Source organism: Amblyraja radiata, chromosome 21 (genome assembly GCF_010909765.2).
Source record: "Amblyraja radiata isolate CabotCenter1 chromosome 21, sAmbRad1.1.pri, whole genome shotgun sequence".
NCBI classification, from domain to species: Eukaryota; Metazoa; Chordata; class Chondrichthyes; order Rajiformes; family Rajidae; genus Amblyraja; species Amblyraja radiata.
The window spans coordinates 26658096-26679322 of record NC_045976.1 but is presented as its reverse complement, the minus strand read 5'-3'; the positions used below and the strand labels follow the sequence as shown (position 1 = coordinate 26679322).

The 21227-nt window shown below is 41.9% G+C and overlaps 1 protein-coding gene across 1 annotated transcript in view; it reads right to left on the bottom strand.

Moving 5' to 3' along the window:
* sema3c (semaphorin 3C) overlaps positions 1-14086 on the bottom strand; it is a 229215-nt gene extending 215129 nt beyond the window's left edge. The window contains exon 1 of the mRNA XM_033039812.1: positions 13920-14086. The gene's annotated coding sequence lies outside the window, so the exon portion shown is untranslated. The remainder of the gene's footprint in view (positions 1-13919) is intronic.
* Positions 14087-21227: the final 7141 nt, after the last annotated feature.

The following is a 21227-nucleotide window of genomic DNA, read 5'->3' as shown; positions in this document are numbered from 1 at the left end:
CTGGTATAAATGGTTCTAATAATTGGTTCTCATTAAAAACATGGTTTCTAATCTTGATTTCTTTGATATAATTTGATTTAAATTGACAACTTTGCTTGTATTTACTATTGGATACCTGTCTAGAAAACCTTCCCTGACTGGCTCCACCACGGATGTTACTTTGTTGGTGTCAGCACATCGTTTCATCCACTTAAAAGGAATGAATTTCATAGATAGGGTGCAGTGTACAAATGCCTCTGTGTCTTCTCTGATACTGGAGGCCTGGTTCCCCAAGCAACCCATTCCCCAACGCAATATTCCACCACTCACCTGTTCCCCCACTGGGCATATTTGTGTGTGGGGTGTGGGGGGGGGGGGGTTGCAGGGGGATGGGTGAGTGGGCTGGGGGTGGGGTTGTGGGGGGAGGGGGGGTGTGGGCAGGGAGGGGTTGTGGGGTGTGTGGGCAGGGGAGTTTGAGGGGGGGGGATGGGTGGGTGGGCAGGGGGGATGGTGGGGAGGGGGGTTTGAGGGGGGCGGGAGGGGTTTGTGGGCAGGGGGGGTTGTGGGGGAAGGGTGTGTGGGGGGGAAGGGGGTGTGTGGACGAGGGGGGTTGTGGGGTGAGGGGGGTTGTGGGGTGAGGGGGGTTGTGGGCAGGAGGGGGTTGCAGGGGGAGGGGGATGTGTGGGCGGGGGGGTTTGAGGGGGGGATGGGTGGGTGGGCAGGGGGGATGGTAGGGAGGGGTGTGTGTGGGCGGGGGAGTTGTTGGGGGGAGGGGTTTGTGGGCGGGGGGGTTGTGGGGGAAGGGTGTGTGTGGACGAGGGGGGTTGTGGGGTGAGGGGGGTTGTGGGCAGGAGGGGGTTGCAGGGGGAGGGGGATGTGTGGGCGGGGGGGTGTTGTGAGGGAGGGGGTTGTGTGGGAAGGGGGGAGGGTGGGAAGGGGAGGGGGGAGAGCTCAGAGAAAAGACGGGGAAAAGCCATGGGGAGAGGGGGCGGGGCTGGAGCTGGCGGTGCGAGGGGGACTCACAGTAGGCGTTGACCGCTGGTCGCTCTCCTCCACCGTGATCAGACTCTCCGATTTCCATTTGGCGATATCGCCGACATCTCCGACTCCACGCCAGGCTGGATTGGGCTTTGCCGTGTTGTGCTGGGTTGGGCCGCTTCCGGTCCCTCCGAAAATTGTGTCCGGTTGGAGACCTCCGCCGGCCACCCGCAGCTCCAGTAAAGACGCGATGGCACAGGAAGGGGCGGACTGTCCCGGGGAGTGACAGAACAAGAGACTAAACCGCGTGGCGCTGACTGGCAGGAGAGGAGATCGATCTGCGCACGCGCGGTTTATAAGATTTTTAAACCTCGCTAAATTTTATAATTAGCCACTGATCGGAACGAAACTTGGTGCACTCGCAGCACAAGAGAACGGTGAGTGAGCTGGCGAAAAATCGTAGCGCTATCGTGTACCGTTTTTATGCAAATTGTAAAATCGTGCAAACCGAAAGATAACAAGATCAGAGTTTAAGTTATATAATAATAATAATAATAATAATAGTGTATAATTATGTGTATATATTAATAGTCTATAATTATGTATAGAGAGATTTATTTACATTAATAAATTCTCATTTTATTAATTAAATAATATCTCAATTATGATGGAGATATCCAAGCCTAGTTCAAAATGGTGGTCAGCTAAGCAAACACTTGCGTGTGTTAATTTTCAGTATGATTTTGAATATAGTACTATGCACAATAGAGAGAATTCTGCAGCATATTAAGCAGTAGACGGAATATGCAGTAAAAATGACTCAGCTTTCCTAACTTCAACACTAAACTGAGAGAATCTGTAGCATGTGTAAATGAAACATGCAAATAATGGAGCTTCCTTTCAACACATTGCTGACTAGTTTTAGAAGTTTTATTTTGTCTCTGTTATCTAAATTATCCACAATTGCTTCCTTGGTGTGGTCGATTTTAATTCTGCCTAAAATGAGTAGAATGTAATGTCTGTAATAGAAATCTCAACACTCATTCAGTTAAAGGGCTGACCTGCTTTCTACAATTACAGCAGCTAAAATTGTGGAAAAAGTTAGGCATGGTGAAAGACGGAAAATATTGGAGCATCAATTAATTATCTGGGTGCTGGAGATTGCTGAAGTTCCAAAAATGGTCTGATGGCCATCAAGTAAAAGTGAGGGATGCATTTTACACCAGATTTGAACAGAGCGAGCTTAATGACGAAAATGATTTATGGGGGGAGGGGTGTGTGTGGGAGGGGGGTGTGGGCAGGGGGGGGGGGGGGAGTGGGGGTGGCTGTGGACTGTGATAAAAGCTTTGAGCTGGGCCAGTATATCAGGAATGTCTGGAGCTTTTCTCCACAGTCAGGGGATGGGAGCTTTAAGAAGGGTGGTGGGTAACTGGTCTGTCAGCTGCTTTCCAAAATGGAATTGTAGATCACTGCCTCGAGTGCCACCAAGTAACAGGCAGCTCTTTTTTTCTTTTGTTGTTTGTAGTCGGTTTTATTTGTATGTTTTAGTGTATCTTTAGTTTTGTATTATGTGGGGGAGGGAGGTGTGTTTTGGGAAACTTTTTTATCTCTTCCCCCAACGAAGCGGCGACTTTTTCCATATGGTATCTCTGTGGTCTAATATCGTGGAGCTGGCGGTCTCTTTGTTAGGGATAGACTTTGGGAGCTCCAACCGCAGGAGCTTCAACCACCCTGATCGCAGGAGCCTCAATCGCCCCAATGCGGGGGCTTCGATCGCCGACTGTAGGAAATTAGATCGCCCCGACTGCGGACGGTTCGATTGCCCCGACTGCGGGAGAAAAGGAGGAAGAAGGTAAAAGTTATTCGCCTTCCATCGCAATGGGGAATGAGGTCACCGGAAAACAAGATGGACAGGCTGCCCGCGCTGGTGAGGACTCGGAGGAATTGCCGTGAGTGCAGTGATCTCAGTGTTTCGCGGGGACATGGCTCCATGAGGACTTCCTGCAGTCTAGTGCGAGTGTGGAAGGCTTTCTGACTGTTCGGGCGGACAGGGACTGCAGATAGAGTGACAGCGGTCGGTACAACTGTGATCACATCATGGTGAAGAGCTTGTGTGTGGCCCGGACATTGAACTGATGGCCGTGGTTCTCCGCTTCTGCTGTGTGCCCAGGAGATTCTCATACGCCACTGTGGTGGCTGTTTATTTTTAATCTTTATGTAGTTTTGTATCTTGTTGCTTTATGGTATGACTGTATGGTAAATCAAATGTCACTGTACCTCGTTACACGTGACAATAAAGAACCATTTACCCATTTAGTGAATACTAATTATTCATTTTTACCATTACCATTCGTTAAATTGTGTTTTATTTATTTCAATGCCTGGCCTTCCTAATTTTGAAAACAAGAATTTCTAATTCAAAACAGAAATCTAATTCTAAATTTATAGCTCATTATTTGTTTGTTTTTTTACAAATCTGGCATATTTTTATTAATGCATTAACTTATCAACCGATATATTTTCCTATAATTAACTGGATCAATACTTCATCATACAGCACACATTAAGTTATTTTTGACAGCTCAGCAGTGGTAATGAGTGAATTTCTGACTTGATGTATATCATCCCAGTTTAATTGGAGATCTCAGTGGGATTATTTATAGCTATTGACACACCAAGCAGTAGCAAATTGCTTGACCAGGCCAATGGTATGACATGATCCAAATGGTGCTAATCCAGAGACCCTTCTTTTACAGAGTTGATTTATTAAACATGGCTGTGGTTATTTTGATGCTAAATGGATACAATCAAAGACAGAATGAGAAAGGAGGCACAGTTTGCAGTATCTTAGCTTGTGCACCGAATAATTTAAAAAAACCCAGCATTACCATGAATGCAAACCAGTTTAGTTTAATTTATTGTCGCGTGTACTGGGGTACAGTGAAATGCGGAAAGGCTAAGCATGATTACAATCAAGCTGCCCACAATGTACAGATACAGGATAAAAAGAATGACATTTAGTGCAAGGTAAAATCCTATTAAAGATTATTTGAGGGTCTCCAATGGGGTAGATGGTAGGACAGGGCTGCTCTCAGTATCTGTAGATCCATGATTTCTGCCTTTATAAATCAAAGACAAAGTCTACTGATTACTTCATTGTGGAATAAAAAAGTACATATGTGATGCTCATCCTGTGGTGAGTGATGGCAACGACACTATTGTGCAATTTTGATTTAAAGCGCTGGTAAATATTTACTTTATACCTAATGGGCCTCTGGCTAGTTGATTTTTCTCATTGATGCCTCTGGTATTATTTTCTTTCCATCAGCATGCCAGTTTCTCATTCCAACTCCACGCAAAGGAGAGATTCATGAGCTGCCTAATTTCCATCCATTAGTGCTAATGGATGGAAAATCATGAATCAACTCCATGGAGCTTTGTGCCTGGATTTCTGCTTTGAATTTCCTTTACAGTAATCTTGCATCATAGGATTTTGCCTTCAATATCCTGATCAGATACCTGGGGATTCCCATCACTAGATACTGGGATGCAGGCAGCTGCTGTGTGCTTCAGACCATGTTACCTCTAATCTACGAGTGTAAAAGGCATCTTAATTTGAACAAAAATTTGTTTACGCCGAAGAAATATTCAATTTTTATCCAACTCCAAGATACAATCAATCAAGAATTAGTGGCAGATGTACCAAGATATTAATATTTATGTACAAAGCTAGACAATATATTAGAAAGATTTGTACTGGTCTCAGGGTTTATGGGGAGATGGCAGGAGAATGGGCTTGAGAGGAAAAGATAGATCAGCCATGATTGAATGGCAGAGTAGACTTGATGGGCCAGATGGCCTGAAGGGCCTGTCCCACTTTCACGACCTAATTAACGACCTCTGCCGAGTTTGCCCTTGACTCATCCTCGCAGCATGGTCGTCACAAGGTCGTAGGAGGTCGTAGGTAGTTCGTAGCAGGCCGTGATGCTAGTTGTAGGTACTCGTGGCATCAAGTAGGTCGGGGCGTTTTTCTAGCATGATGAAAAATGTCCACGAGTAAAAAAGGTCGTGAATTAGGTTGTGAAAGTGGGACAGGCCCTTAATTCTGCTCCTAGAACTTATGAACTTATGAATGATACCATGTTTTTTAGTCTGACATATTTAAAGATTTAGCCCATGCCTAGGTGTGAAGAAAAATTATAAAATAACTGAGCATTTGGAATACTGCGAAAATTAATTACCTGGAAGAAAAGTTGATGGCTTGTACTTCACATCAATAGTTAAAGTTATTACTAAAGGGTCATCGAATCATACAGAACGGAAACAGGCCCTTAAAATAAACTTCACATTAATACATTACATTGCAGTTAATTGGCACAGAAACTCATCAGAAATTCTCCCATTTGGGAAGCGACGGCTATATATCTGGCAGGGTGTTGAAGGCAATACATAGCACTGGAAGTGCAGATTGAAAAAGAGAACGGAAATGTGGCTGCCTGTAACCATGCCACACTCTGGAGGGTGGACAACATGTGGAGGAATTCTCAAACATCTTTTACTTTGACATCATCTGCACTAATAGTTAATTAGGAACAATATTTTGCCGTACTGAGTGACATTTCATGCTGACTGGGTGGCAATGTGGATTCACATATCATATCAGTGATAAAAGGGAGCCTGACACCCAAAACCACTGAAGGCACTTAAAGATATGCGATAGATGTCTCTGTTACTTCTCAACTGGACAATAACTAAAATGTCCATATTCATCAAATTTAGATGGTTTTGCTACTGGAGCTTGAACTAGGCACCCAATTAAAACCGGACGTTGCCTGCATTGATTCATTGTACTCATGGTTCTAACAGAGGTAGAATGGGGAAATAGGAACTCCAAGGAGGCAAGCTGTTCATAAAAATCTTGCAATAGAGTCATAGAGTGATACAGTGTGGAAACAGGCCCTTCGGCCTAACTTGCCCATGCTGACCAACATTTCCCAACTACACAGTCCTACCTGCCTGCGTTTAGCCCCTATCCCTCTAAACCTGTCCTATCTATGCACCTGTCTAATTGTTTCTTATACGTTGCAATAGTCCCAGCTTCAATTACCTCCTTTGGCAGTTTGATCCATACATCCACCACCCTTGTGTGAAAAAGTTACCCCTCAGATTCCTATTAAATCTTTTCTCCTTCACCTTAAACCCATATCTTCTGGTTCTGCACTTTAAATTAGCTGAACCGTGTTAGAGAGTGAGATCTATGCACCTGTCTAATTGTTTCTTATACGTTGCAGAGAGTGAGAGAGAGTGAGAGTGAGTCAATCTCTTCCACTACCCACAGTGAACGGGATGAAGTATGATTAACCAAGAGTGTTAAGAGATGCAGGGACAGATGTGACTCCACAATTCTAAGGTAATCTGATTGAACAGATTGAACTCCAAACCCATCTTTATGATTTAAAAAAAAAGCCAATGGGAATCTTTCCCACAGATTTTATTTAATTGCCTGAACACTACAGGAAAATGAGCATCACCTTACAATTTGGCTATGTCATGCCGTGACAGTACTGGCCTCATTCTCTCTTCAATGCAACGGCTTAAAATAAATGGCAAGGCTCATTGCCAACAATTTGTTCCAAGGGTGTAATTTCTGTTCCTCTGTCACATTTTAATCCTCACAGCTGTTGGTTGACAAAAGAAAGGAACTCCCTGGGGAAGCTGCTCTAATGATCATGAAGGACAAAGCTCTCCATCCGAACAAAATACCACAATCTGAGGTTGCGACTAAGATGTGGTAATGATCCGCCATCCCGCCCCGCCTATAAAGGAATTCTTTAGCATTTCTCCTCTGTGTTTTTATTCCACAGGATGGATAAAAATGAACTTTATTCAAGAATAAAGTGGTGCTGGGGTGGCACAGTGGTAGAGTTTCTGCTTTACAGTGCTTGCAGCACCGGAGACACGGGTTCAATCCTGACAACGGGTGCTGTCTGTACGGAGTTTTACGTTCTCCCCGTGACCGCATGGGTTTTCTTCGAGATCTTCGGTTTCCTCCCACACCCCAAAGTCATACAGGTTTGTCGGTTAATTGGTTTGGGTTTGTATACTTGGTATAAGTGTAAATTGTCCCTTGTGTGTGTAGGCATGTGTTAATGTGCAAGGATCGCTGGTCGGTGTGGACTCGGTGGGCCGAAAGGCCCGTATCCTCGCTGTATCTCTAAACTAAACTAATAATCACAGATGTGACTGTGTGGCACAAAACCATAAAGCAGCTGATCGCCACGCAAATCACAACTCAGACAGGTCAACCAAACAAGTGCAGTGGATGAAATGGCCTTTTCTGAAGGCCGCTTGGGGAAGGTATCCAGCAGCAGAGCGGCACTCACTTTACACCCTCAGTCACAAATATTCCCAACAATATTGCAAAATTGTGGTGGTGAATCTGTGGAATTCATTGACACAGAAGGCTGTGGAGGCCAAGTCAGTGGATATATTTAAGGCAGAGATAGATTCTTGATTAGTACGGGTGTCAGAGGTTATGGGGACAAGGCAGGAGAATGGGGTTAGGAGGGAGAGATAGATCAACCATGATTGAATAGTGGAGTAAACTTGATGGGCCGGATGGCCTAATTCTGCTCCTATCACTTATGATCTTATTATCTTATGAATTTGATTTTGAATATCGATTTCTCTAATTTCAAGTAACCCTAGTTTTCCCTCACTCTCCATTCCTCCCCCACCCTAGTTCTTCAACCAGTTTCATTGTCCTTCTGATTGATTTTACTGATTACATGTCTCCTTGTACCCTTCCCCTCAGCTAACAATGAGCCATTCTACATTTTCTTGTTCAATGTCTGCTTTGATCTGTTGTTTTCACATGTTACTCTTCCATATCTCTAGTATCCCTCTCCCTCTCCCCGACTCTCAGTTTGAAGAAGGGTCTCGATATAAAACATCACCCATTCCTTCTCTCGAGAGATGTTGCCTGTCCCGTCAAGTTACACCAGCATTTTGTGTCTATCTTCGGTGTAAATCAGCATCTGCAGTTCCCTCCTACACAAAATTTAAAACAGTTTCTTAACTCCCCATAAAATAAAGCATGGTGCAAACATTTATCTAAAATAACCTTCAATTTAGTCTGAACAGGGCCGGATTAAGTCCCATAGAGGCCCTAAGCACTTAAAAGATTTTGGTGCCCCCATATATATGTAATTCAAAACATAAACAATAATAAACCATAAAATAATTTTTTATTTTTCAAAATGAAACAAAACTAACAGTAAGATGGAAAATAATGTTTATTTTTGTATACTTCCACTTTATTTATATTTGAAAAGTTTTCTCCTACTTTTTTTAATTGCAAAGTCTTTGATCAGATCCTCAAAATTAATCTTACTATGACACCATGAACGCTTCGAAATTATATTTCCGATCATATAAACCACTTCGAATATTATTTTAGCACGGTTAAAGTGATTTCTATTGTGCCGTAAACCATTTACCATTTCTGTGGTGCCCCCTTTCCCTTGATGCCCTAAGCACGTGCTTATTTTGCTTAATGGTTAATCCGGCCCTGAGTCTGAACCATGTAAAATATTAATTAATTTGAAACAATTTTGTTATGTTCCATGTTGAATAACTTTGCCTTCTAAAACAGGAAAGAATATTCACTTTTCATTTTCCCACTTTCTTCTTGGCCGGCATCCCTTTATCTGCCTCTTCCCATCGTTCTTCAAAATGTTTTCGTCATTAAAAATGGTGCATCTGCAAGATGCGTGTTTGGGCTTCAGATCCTGAGTTAATGTTAGAATGGCCCCTGGTGTGTTCACATCTTTGCACTGTATTTGTGAGGGTGTAAGTGCTTGCACAGCTAGTCCCCATAGAAAATGCAGAACATATACATTGTGGAATTAGTTGAAACATATGGTGTATATGCGGTTCTACAATCACAAATTTCAATTGCTCCACACTTATGCTCTGTAAATGACGATTGTAATCTTGTATTGTCTTTCCGCTGACTGGATAGCACGCAACAAAGGCTTTTCATTGTACGTCGGTACCCGTGACAATAAACTAAACTGTAAACTGTAATTGTTCCTTTACTGTTGTCTTCATAAAAAATGATAAAGGGGTGAGTTAGAAACAAAACGAGCTCTGTTGAAGCGAGCAATTTACCAGCAAACTTCGGTATCTGGTTATGATTATGTATCAAGAGTCTTATCATGCGGCACAAACAGATTCTCTGAATGCAGTACAGTTTAAATAGTGATTAGATGTCAACCCAGCAACATTGGAACGTCACGGTGGAGGAGATTGCATCTATTAGCTGAGATGTTAAATCAAGATTTTGTCAAATGGACACATAGCTCAAATTTAAAATAATTATTCAATTGTTTATAACCTGTTTCAGGACATCCTGAAAGATACGTACATTTCTCTATAAATACCAGCATTCTTGCTTACTAGTTTTGGTTTTAGAGATACAGCGCGGAAACAGGTCCTTCGGCCCACTGAGTCTGCACTGACCAGCGATCCCCACACATTAATACTATCCTACATACACCAGGGACAATTTACACTTATACCAAGCCAATTAACCTGCAAACCTGTAAGCCTTTGAAGATCTCGGAGAAAGCTCACATGGTTACGGGGAGAACATATAAACTCCATACAGACAGCACCCATAGTCGGGATCGAACCTGGGTCTCTGGCGCTGCAAGTGCTGTAAGACAGCAACTCACCCGCTGTGCCATCGTGCGCATTCTTTGGCCACATCCACCCATGGTCCTTTCCATGCCAGTAAGATTATGCTGTTGCTTCTGATAATTGGCAATGGCTATAGACGTGCATCATCTTGCCTTGCGAAAGTGAGGGAAGTGTGTCACTAAGTGCTACTCAATTTGTGTGGGTGTTGCAGATTGAACAGCAGGCAGTGTGTATACGTTAGGCATTGTGGATGTGAGGCTTGTATTAGTGCAATCCATTTCTCCGTGGATTGTCACCTTGTCGTGGTGGAGAAGCTTATGCGATCCTAAGATCCTGAGAGTGATGCCATCTGGAGCTATGCTCCTGGTAGGGTCACCCATGGTGGTAAGGTCGAGGGGGAGGTCTCTGACAAATATGAGGTCTCTGACAAATTTTCCTGCCGTAAAACAGTTCTCCCTTCAGCCCACCAAGTTCGCCCCAACCATCTATCACCCATTCACACTAGTTCTATGCTATCCTACTTTCTCATCCACTGTCGAAACACTAGGGGCAATTTACAGAGGCCAATTAACCTACAAACCTGCATGTCTTTAGGATGCGGGAGCAGACCGGGGCACCAGGAGGAAACCCACATGGTCACAGGGAAAATGTGCAAACTGCATACAAACAGCACCTGAGGTTATGATTGAACCTGGGTCTCTGGCGCTGTACTAGCTGCACCACTGTGCCGCCAAGATACCAGAGCTCAGGAGTATTCTGTGTCACAGAAGAATCATGACTATTGAGTTGGTTCAATATGTGCAAATACATTCCCTGTGAATCCTGATGTTATGAAATTACAATAGATGGATATTAAAAGGGAAAAAACAGGAAGACTTAAAACACCTCGCCCGAGTGAAGTGATTATCTTCTTTGGAAAAATACCACAAAAAATCTATGGATAAATAATCGTCATTATCTTACATTGCCACTGGCATCCACCGTGAAACGTTTCTTCGCAGAGGTGAATGATTTAATTCACACAATAAATCATCAAATATCTTCGATCAACTTGTCCCCTCTTCTCCAGCATCTTCTCCCAAAACATCACTGCATCCGGTCCAATGGATACAATGAGACTTTTCTGGGATAACTTCCCCGTGCACCTCTGTTGCACCTGGAAACTGATGACTGGTGATGCAAAGAGCAGCAGGTATGTTTTCAGACACCTTGTCTCGGGGACCATTCGGGAAATGCATCTACACACTGAGCTATGAAAAGACTCCCTTTTGCCTGTCACTGTTGAAGGCAGAAAATAGCCGGAAAACAGATCGAATGTTCACTGCTGTTCTCATGCCACACTTTTGGCAGAGGAAAGCCCAGAAATGGGGGAGAGTGGGTGACAATGTGATGTGACTTGGCAGTGTGGAAGTTCCTGGTCTGGCTTAAGGGTCTCCAGTTCAGCCTCCTTCAGAACTGGGAAATAAACATCTTGACAAAGATTCTCAAAATCATTGTCAAATCTGCATTGTTTTACTAATAGGTAGCAATGCTATTCTGAATATTTAGCCCAATAGACAATCTCTTGCCAAAGTTACCAATGGACACTGTGCCAAACTATTTGTAAGCTCTACCTTTGAAATGATACATTGACCATATAAAGTGAATAGAGTATAAATATTCCATTGACGCTGGTTTGTATTAAAAATATGTTATTATGGAATACAAATGGAATGTGAAATTTTGTACACTGGGTTAGCGGTCTTGTGTTCCATGGGAATACAACAACTGTGCTTAATAATCCTAGGGGGTGTGGCTGAGCTGGATATATGCTTAAATCAGTTAAATATTTGCCAGGACACTAAATGAAAACACTTTCAGTTTTTAATATGGTTGAAGTTTTAAGAGGGAAATTATTTATTAAAATCTTGTGTGACTTTGATAATTATGATATATTTATGTTTATATATTGTGGGGGAGATGTGGAAGGAGTGGGGGGGGAAGAGAGAGAGAGGGGGAAGAGAGGAGGAGGGGTGGAGAGAGAGGGAGGGAAAGAGGGAGAGAGAGAGAGAGAGATAGAATGGGCGAGAGAGGAGTAGAGGAAGAGAGACAGGGGGAGAGAGAGAGGTAGAGGAAGGGAGAGGGGGAAGATTGGAAAATGGGCTTCAACATTTTTTGCTACACCTCACAGATTGAAGTCCAATAAAAAGTTTCAGTGTTTCCAGTCAGGACACATTGTTGTTAATTGTTGCCTCCATACAATCAGTGCTTAATAAAATGGAAAAAATATCTCATGAAAGGAAGAAGTGATGTCCCGCTGGTGCCAGTGATAGGGGTGGGGTGGCAGGTACTATCATTACATCCAACACCCATTGAGAGAACCCGTCACTTTACCCGTTTGGCTTTGGGAGTATGGAGCTGATGGGTCTGATGCAACATGGCAGAAAAGGAAGACAGCAGACTGCACTTGGCCCTTTGGTCTGTCAACGTTCAATTAAGTTTACTGGGGGCTTCCATAGAAGAATTTGCATGGGGAAAGGAAACAGGTCAGAGTAATCTTTTGGAGGCAGCAGAAGGATTTCTGCTCTTCTTGGTCAAATCCCCCCCAAAAATGATAAAGCATAGCCATTTCCTCATGTGTTCAGCGGTAGTTGGCCTTCCACTGAACAAGGCAGCCCGTGGTCCATAAACATTACATTGTAAAAGTCTGAGTTTAGCAGTGAAACAAAGCACTGATGCGATCTGGGCAAGCATGCAGGCCATTCATGTTGAGAATTCTTGTTTGGTCAATTGGGGGAACAAGGCAGATAATGAAGAGAAGTTGAATCTGCTGTCTGCCCTAATTTCCAGCATAAACAGACCCGAGGTAGTCTAGATATCACCCAAGATTTTCTTTGTGTCTGTGATAAGGTGCTGGCCAACACTCAATGGAGACGTGTAAATCTATCCCAAAACATCAGGGGTATATTTGCAATAAAAAGGTGCACAATTCTGGTCCTAAACCTCTTTTTTTCCCATAAAGGAAGAGCATTTTTGACAGATGTTAATGGAAACTACTCGGAGTTCATATCGAACTGAAAGGTGAGGTCTTGGATATCATTACGCAACTGCAGAAAAAATAATCATGTGGCCTGACTTCAGGACAACTGATGGACAATGTCAGGGGTGATGTACACATGTGGTATTATTATAATAAGCAGTATTATTAACAAATAAAGTGTGGTTTACTTTATTACCTTTTACATGCCTACTGGGAGGTTGCAATATCAAGCAATTCTATAATATCCATGAATAAACTACAGTAACATTAACTAGCGTGCGCTGTCTGGCAACTATCCCACTACTTTTTAGCACAAGTCAAGTATTTTATTGTCGTATGTCCCAAAGCAAAAGCATAGCTTGATGTTTCATTCAACTTTTTTCAAAGGTATACCATAAGTTCACACACATTTATGATAGAATAAGATTAAGAGATCTCGACTCAAAGGGGGAGTTGTAGTTATTGCATGAATCTAAATTTCCTGAAGCAGCCCCAAGTTGTTTCAATGCACACTCTGCAAGGTAAAAGACTGAAATAAAACAGAAGCTCTTGGAAGTATTCAGCAAGTCAAATAATGATCAACTGCAAGAATGAGAAAGTCATTTACTACACAGGCAGCATTTGTTACACCGCTTTGCTCATGTGGGACTCTGTAATACAGTTACTGTGTAATGGGTGAAAATACTGGAGAGCTTTGGGTTATTTATATAGCAATCATCAAACCCTGTGCGATAAATGTGTCTTTGCAGAAAATAAAACCGTCCAGTTATTGTTCCGATACAGACTTAAACTAATTCATAGCAAAATTAATCCATGTAAAACCATGTAGCAAAAGAGGTTTTAGTATTGAAAACATATTTAATTGGATTCACTAAACAGAAGCAGCATCTTGTAAAACCGAACTAAATATATTATTTGAATGCAGTGATATTTACAGAGCATCAATTAAGCCCATTTATGTATTTTGTTGTTAATTAAATAGTATTGAAGAAAAAAAAAGATGCAGATCTTGATTATCCTAGTTCAGTTAAAAACCTTGTACAGGTATATCAACGTATAATGTATTTTTTCAGACTTAATTTTTCACTTCTCCAGAAACTATGCTCTTTCTTTTTGAATCAGTAGCTTTACCTCATCTCTAACTTCCCATCCACAAATCACAACAAAAACTTTAAATGTAAAATTGTTTGTACAGGCATTCATATTTACAACACAAGGCATAACAGCAAGAAATCCTTACCAGATTTATATGGACAGGTAAATATTTTTCTTGCTGGTTGCCATCCTTCCGACTAGTCCTAAATGTTTGGTTAGCGGTGAAGAATCCTCACACTTCTAGAGTCCACATTCAGGACATTGCAGACATTCATCCATGATTCAGACCGGTAAAGTATGCAGCTGCCTATTATGGAAAGGGCGTGCAGCATAAGGGAACAATCTCGTGCAGTAGCCAAATCTGGGTCAGCCGAAAGCACTCTGAAGCATTTACTTTGTTCTCCGATAATTCCAAACATAAAACCACAAACTAAAAAAGTTATAGGATCCATATTTGGGAGAGAGGTGGTGCATCAAATGGTGGCATTTGCAAGGGCTGGTTTTAAACACAATTATTCACACCTTGAGGCAGAGGTCCTCCATTTGTGTGTGAGGTGTTAGATAAAAACCTTTCCAATAATTTGCCCAAATGTAGCAAAGTCTTCACACAGGTTAATGAACCTGGTCTGAATTTCACTTACACTTAAAATAATAGGTTCTATTCAGTATTGCTCATTTTAATTATAATTTTGGGATTAGAGTAATTACAACTCCACCTTTAGTTTAGAGAGTTTTAGTTTAAACAGACCGTTCAGCCCACCAAGTCCAGGCCGACCAGCGATCCCCTTACACTAACACCATCCTACATGCACTAGGGACAATTTACTTTATCCCAAGGCAATTATGCTACAAACTGGAGTATGGGAGGAAACCCGAGCACCCGGAGAAATCCCACACGGTCACGGGGAGAACATAAAAACTGCGTACAGACAGTGCCCATCGTCAGGATTGAAACCAGGTCTCTGGCACTGCAAGACAGCAAATCTACCGCTGCGCCACCATGCACCCAACTCTGCCGTGCCCACTACTTTCTGTCCTGCACCTAAGTTTATGAAAATAATCTTGCAGAGGTGATATAAAATTGAAGAGCCTGTAAGAACTTAATTGTAATAAGTTCCAAGGTATTACACATATGGTTAACCAGAAGATCTTAAACATTAAACAAATAAGGTACGTGTAACATTCCAAAGCAATTGTAAGTTTTTAGATTTCTTCAAAATTATTTAGTTACATTTTGCGACATACTGCTCTCATCAGTATCGCAGTTCTAAATTGTTTTTATATCTTAACCATACCTGTTGTGTCAACTTGATATATTACTGAGCTAACTTTATCCAGAAGAAGGAAAACCAAAATGTGTTTGACTTTCAATTTGAAACATCTGTTAAATTGAAAAGGTGAAGGAGAGGACTGTGAATTCAGAACATTCCTTAAGTTTTGTTTTACACTAAGATAAACATGTGAAATGTGGCAGATGCAAGCATACAAGGGCAAAAAAAAAAAAAGTGTTCAAAGTACTCAGTGGGTCAAGCGGCATCTGTGGAGGCCAAAGTTACATGTCAATGTTTCGGGCTAAAACATTGCATCAGGAATTAAAGGATAGAGGAAAGATTGCCACTGTACAGCAGCACAAGAGAGGGGTGGGATAGAGGCTGTCGATGAAATTCGGGAGGGGTGGTGGTAGTGTTGGGCAGATAGGATCAGATGGGGATGATGGAAGGGAATGGGAAAGGTGAACAAGAGGGGAAGAAACCCAGTGTGTGTCGGAGTGCAACCTGAAAGATTACCTGAAATTGGAACATTTTATGTTTATATCGCTGGGTTATAAGTTACAATAACTTATAACCCAGCAGAACATGAGCTGCTGTTCTGACCAGACCAGAAGAACATCTCATCCACAATCCTTATTCAGCGCAGAACCTACTGGTCTTTTATATTTCACAGGCTTATCCAAATTTTCCCTAAAAGCATCTAGACTATCACCTAGACTATCTATCTTCTCACTAAATGCATCTAGACCATCACTTTGACCTCACCCTATGGTGGCAAGTTGTACATTCTCATCATCTTTCTTCTGAATTCCCCATTTGATTTCTTGATGACAATATTATACCTGGGCCTCTCTTCCCACAGGTGGGAAGACTCCTTATTTTTCAGGAAATATTTAGCCCAGTTTGGCCATTGTTTCCAGATAAATATAAATGTGTAATTCTTGTAACATAGTTAAGATGTTTTTTGTACCTCTTTTGTGATTATGGATCCATTTTTATTTCAAGGCAACCTGAAATGTACACTTTTGCTCCAAGCCAGGTTTAAACATGCTTTGGTACAGTTTAACAAAATCCAAACTTTAAAAAATGTCATTCCTTTGACAATAGACCCAGTGTTTGTTTGCTTTTTATGATCTTGTTGATCCGCATGATATGTCTACCTGAACTTTTAGATGCTCCTAAAATGCTCCACTCGTTTTAGATTTCATCTTTTTAATAAATGTAATTTTGTTCTCCTGACCAAAACATAATAACCTGCTTATCTGTATCTAATTACTTCAGCAATAAAATATTATTAATATCTACCTTGGCTTCTCTTTCTTTCTCTCTGAAATATTAGAGGAAACCCAATAATTTCAACTAATAAAGTTTATTAAAGAAAGAATTTACAGAAATATATATGTTTTTACTACATGCCCATTACATCAGAAGCAAAGTTGGTCCTGTCCAAGTCCACATTGATTCTATCAACTATGAACCACTGTGGTCACAGCACCAATCTTATAATGGCCCTAGCACTATCTTCTACATCTGAGTAATTACAACATAACTAATTATTTTTCATTAACCTAACTCCATTCTATTTCTTGATCATTATTATGCACAGACCTATTAATTAACATATTAAGATGCACTTTATCAAGCCATTTTGAAAACTCTAGATATGCTACATCTTTCGCTTTTCCTTTACCTATTCCAGTTATATCTTCAAAGCATTTAGTGATGATGGTCAAGCAAAAGTTTCTTTGTGAAATCTTTACCAACTATTCATTATTATACTTTTGGTAATAGCGTTTCCCATTTGCTTCTTTACAGGGGTTTTAGGCTTACTGGATTCTAGTTCCCTAAGATGAATCTTTCCCCCTTCCTAACATAATGATAGCATCAGTTTCCTGCCAGCCCACCAGCCTGAAATCTTTCACTAATAAATAAGACAATATATTTAACAATAACTTTACTCTTTTCCAGAGTCTTTAAAATACATCTTTGTCCTTTTATTTATTTATAAATTGGCATTGTGAGTTCAGTTACATAATTTTAATTCTCATTTTCTAATACCATGTTCATATTTAAATGAACTCCTGGTTGCCACTACAACATAATGGGATGAATCCTCCTTTGTCTCCCACAGCTGAAGCCACTGATAGTCTGACTCAAGTGAGCATTCTGACTCCCAGGACTTTTCATGGCCTGGTGTGGCCCAGACAAGCTCAGGGCTTGTCTCGGCATGGAGAGCTAGCCGTGTGGTCGCAGTCAGTGAGGCTGTGAGAGGTGGTGAGACCTCAGCCCAGCTCCATTCCCACCTCCAACAGGCCTAAACATACCTGTGGGTCAGGGGCTTCCTGTGCTGTAACAGGCCACCAGCGCTCCTTCTGCAACAGAGGCTGATGTCTGAACATCTTTTATGAGGATGAACCCCTGGAAAGTGTCTGGTCCTGATGGTGTACCTGGTCACGTTCTTAAAACCTGTGCTCAACAGCTTGCGGACATCTTCAACCTCTCATTACTGAGGTCTAAGGTTCCTACCTGCTTTAAAATGTTATCAATAATACCAAGAAGAGTAAGGTGACATGCCTCCATTTTTATCAACCGGTGGCATTAACATGCGCCAGGATGAAGTACTTTGAGAGGTTGGTTATGGTGCATATCAACTTCTACCTCACAAGAACCAGGACCCACAATAATTTGCCTAAAACCACAACAGGTCCACAGAGGATGTGATCTTGCTGGCTCTCCACTCTGCACTGGACCACTTGGACAATAAAAACAGATATGTCAGGCTGGTGTTCATAGACTACAGCTGGCCATTCAACATCAGCATCTCTTCAAAAATGGTTTCCAAGCTCAGGCACCTGGGTCTCTGCGCATCCTTCTGCTACTGGATCCTTGACTTCCTCATCAACTGAACATAATCATTATGAATTGGCAGCAAAACTTCCCCTATATAACCAGGAGCACCTCAAGGCTGTGTGCTCAGCCCCCTGCTTTACTCACTCTATACCCATGACTGTGTAGCCAGACAGAATTCCAACTCCACCTTCAAATTTGCCAATGACATCACCTTTGTTGAGCTAATTACAGATGACAGGTCAGAGTATAGGGGGGAGATCCATTGACTGACCGATTGATGCCAGAACACCAATCTTGCTCTCAATGTCAGTAAAACTAATTGTTGATTTGAGAAGAGGAAGGCCGGGAATCCACAAACCCGTTTTCATCGAAGGGACGGTGCTGGAGAGTTGCCAATTTCAAGTTCTGTCCTAGACCTAACACACTGAGGCAATCATAAAGAACGGCCATCAAACTTCTACTCTCTCAGAAATTGAGGAGATTTGGCAGGTGGAGGTAGGCAGACGCTTAGTGGTGGGGAGATGGTAGAGAATGCACAGGACATCCAGGTTAGGAGTCACCTGAATCCTTTTTAAATTGGACAAGGTTCTGAGACAATAACCTAGCCCAACGCAATCAGGATTAAATCTACCTCAAGTGACTGTAATCAGAGTCTGGATTATGGTAACATCTTGCAAGGGAAATTGAAATGAGGTTAAGTCTGTTCTGGTCTGATGAAATCATTTGTAACATAATTTAAGTCACAATACAAACAACTGTTGTTTGAATCAGCTATTAAATTATTATAAAATCTGATTATATAACCTTTGCATCCAGTTGCAAGGAAGTGTGGCACTTATCCAAAACATGATGCCTTGGTAGTTTTGAAGACCATGACACAATTGTTGGATCAAGGAAGGAAAATCAGAAACATTTGGCAGTTTTCAAGATTATTGTAGATAATTTGTCTGTGCAAAGTATATTGTGAGCCAAAAATATGACTCCATGATTCAGTCATGTGAAAGTGAATACATCTTCTGAAGATTGGTTTTGAACTGAACTCATGTGCCAGACTCTGCCGTTTCTCCTATCCGTTAAGGACGCCCAACTCAATTAACTGGACGATCAGAATGGATCAAATTTTTAAACTACATATTTCATGCTTACTGTTGCAAACATTTTTTAGAATAGAGAGGGCGGTAGTATTTATCAATGTCGCTTGTGTTGAATTATTTGCAGTTTTGGAAACTGTACAGCAGGTTCATCAGTCAGAGGAAGAAGTTAGAGATCGACGCTAACATTCAACGTCACGGCATGCCAGCTCACAGCGCCACCAAGTGGAGAAATGTCCAAGTGGACAAGTCCCTGTCACACCAACACATAAAAACATCCAATGTTAGGGAAAGGCAGCTTGGTTTGTCCAGGGGAACATCAGGCACACAGACTCACTACTCCTCTGATCTGATAGTCTGATGACCAAATACAGTAGTTGCTGGGGATTACCTTGTTCTATGGCAAGGAAAGGGAGAAATTATTTTAGGATAGATATGAGAAAACTATAAAGTGTGATTCACATTGATCACCGTGGTCACCAGCGCACTAATTAACCTCATACTGGGGCTAATTAATTTCAAAACCGACTGTAATGAATCGTTGTGTTTAGTGCGGAAAAACGAGGACAAGTTGTTCACATATTCTGTTGTGCTGCAGCAAGTAAGAATTTCATTGTCCCGTCCGTGACATACGACAATAAAATACTCTTGACTCTTGTCTCTTGATATCCGTCGTCAGAAGGCTTACCATTTCAAAGCCAAGGCATTAGAGTAAAATTAGTTTATTGAAGTATGTGTTAGAAACATTTTGATTCAGACTTGTATTAATAAAAATAACAATTTCAGTGCAAATATATATTTGTATAGAGTAATCTTAGATTATAGATTACACACCACTTACTCACATTGTTGATAGTCTTAGTATTGGATCTGAAAATTAACGTGTGCTGTAAATGAGTCACTGATAAAGGGACTGGTAGAGTAAGATAGACACCTGAAACCTCACCTATTCCTTCTCTCCAGAGATGCTGCCTGTCCCGCTGAGTTACTCCAGCATTGTGTGTCTATCTTTGGTTTAAAGCAGCATCTGCAGTTCTTTCTGACACACAACTGGTAAAGTAATGCAGGACTCACCTGCTATCCTTACCTTTGGTGCAAGCAGCACATACCAGCACGTACTCCTTGCCATTTAGAGGATTGCTGCGTGTAGTGAGTTCTAGTTGGTATTCAGCACAGCAGGAGGTTGGTTTAGTGAATGGTGAGCACTGCATTAGGCTAACCTGCACCAGTCAAAGCCAGCTTGCAGTCCTTAAAGGGGAAGTGCATTATGGCTGTATAAGGTATTAGCCGATATTCTGCAACTCACTATGAATTGGGGAAAAAAATTAAGAATGGCGCACCATGAGATATAATAATAATAATAATAATAATAATAATAATAATAATAATAATAATAATAATAATAATAATAATAATAATAATAATAATAATAATCTTTATTGTCATTGTACAAGACAACAACATTTTGTTGGAGCAGTCCTCCAGCTGCACAGGAATATGAGTATAAAAATACGTTTAAAAAAGAACTGTTAAAAAAATTAGACTATAAACATATAGGAGTATGGGCGGGTGTGTGAGAGAGAGGGGGGGGAATCAGTGTGGGAGGGGGATAGAGTTCAGTAGTGTCACAGCTCTATGGTAGAAGCTGTTTTTTAGTCTTGTCGTGCGGGCCCTCAGTGTCCTGTATCGTCTTCCTGAGGGCAGGAGGGTGAAGAGACAGTGTCCAGGGTGTGTACTGTCTCTAATGATGCCCTTGACCCTCCGGAAGCAGCGGGTCCGGTAGATGTCCTCCAGTCTGGGGAGCTGGGTGCCAGTGATCCTCTCAGCCGTCTTAATGACGCGTTGGAGAGCTTTCCTGTTCTCTGCGGTGCAGCCAGAGTACCATACTGTGATGCAGTATGTGAGAACTGGCTCGATGGCTGACCTGTAGAAGCTCACCAGCAGCTGTTGTGGTAGACGTGCCCTCTTCAAGCACCTCAGGAAGTGAAGCCTTTGAAGTCCTTTCTTGACCGTCGCCGTGATGTTGACGGTCCAGGTCAGGTCGTGGCTGATGTTGACCCCGAGGTACCTGATGTTCTGCACAGCCTCCACTGTCTCGCCGTTAATGGTGATGGGCTGATGGACGAAGGTCTTCGGTCTCCTCCTGAAGTCCAGGATCATCTCCTTTGTTTTTGCTGCGTTGAGGATCAGGTTGTTCTCACGGCTCCAGCTCACCAGGTTCTCTACCTCTGTCCTGTAGGC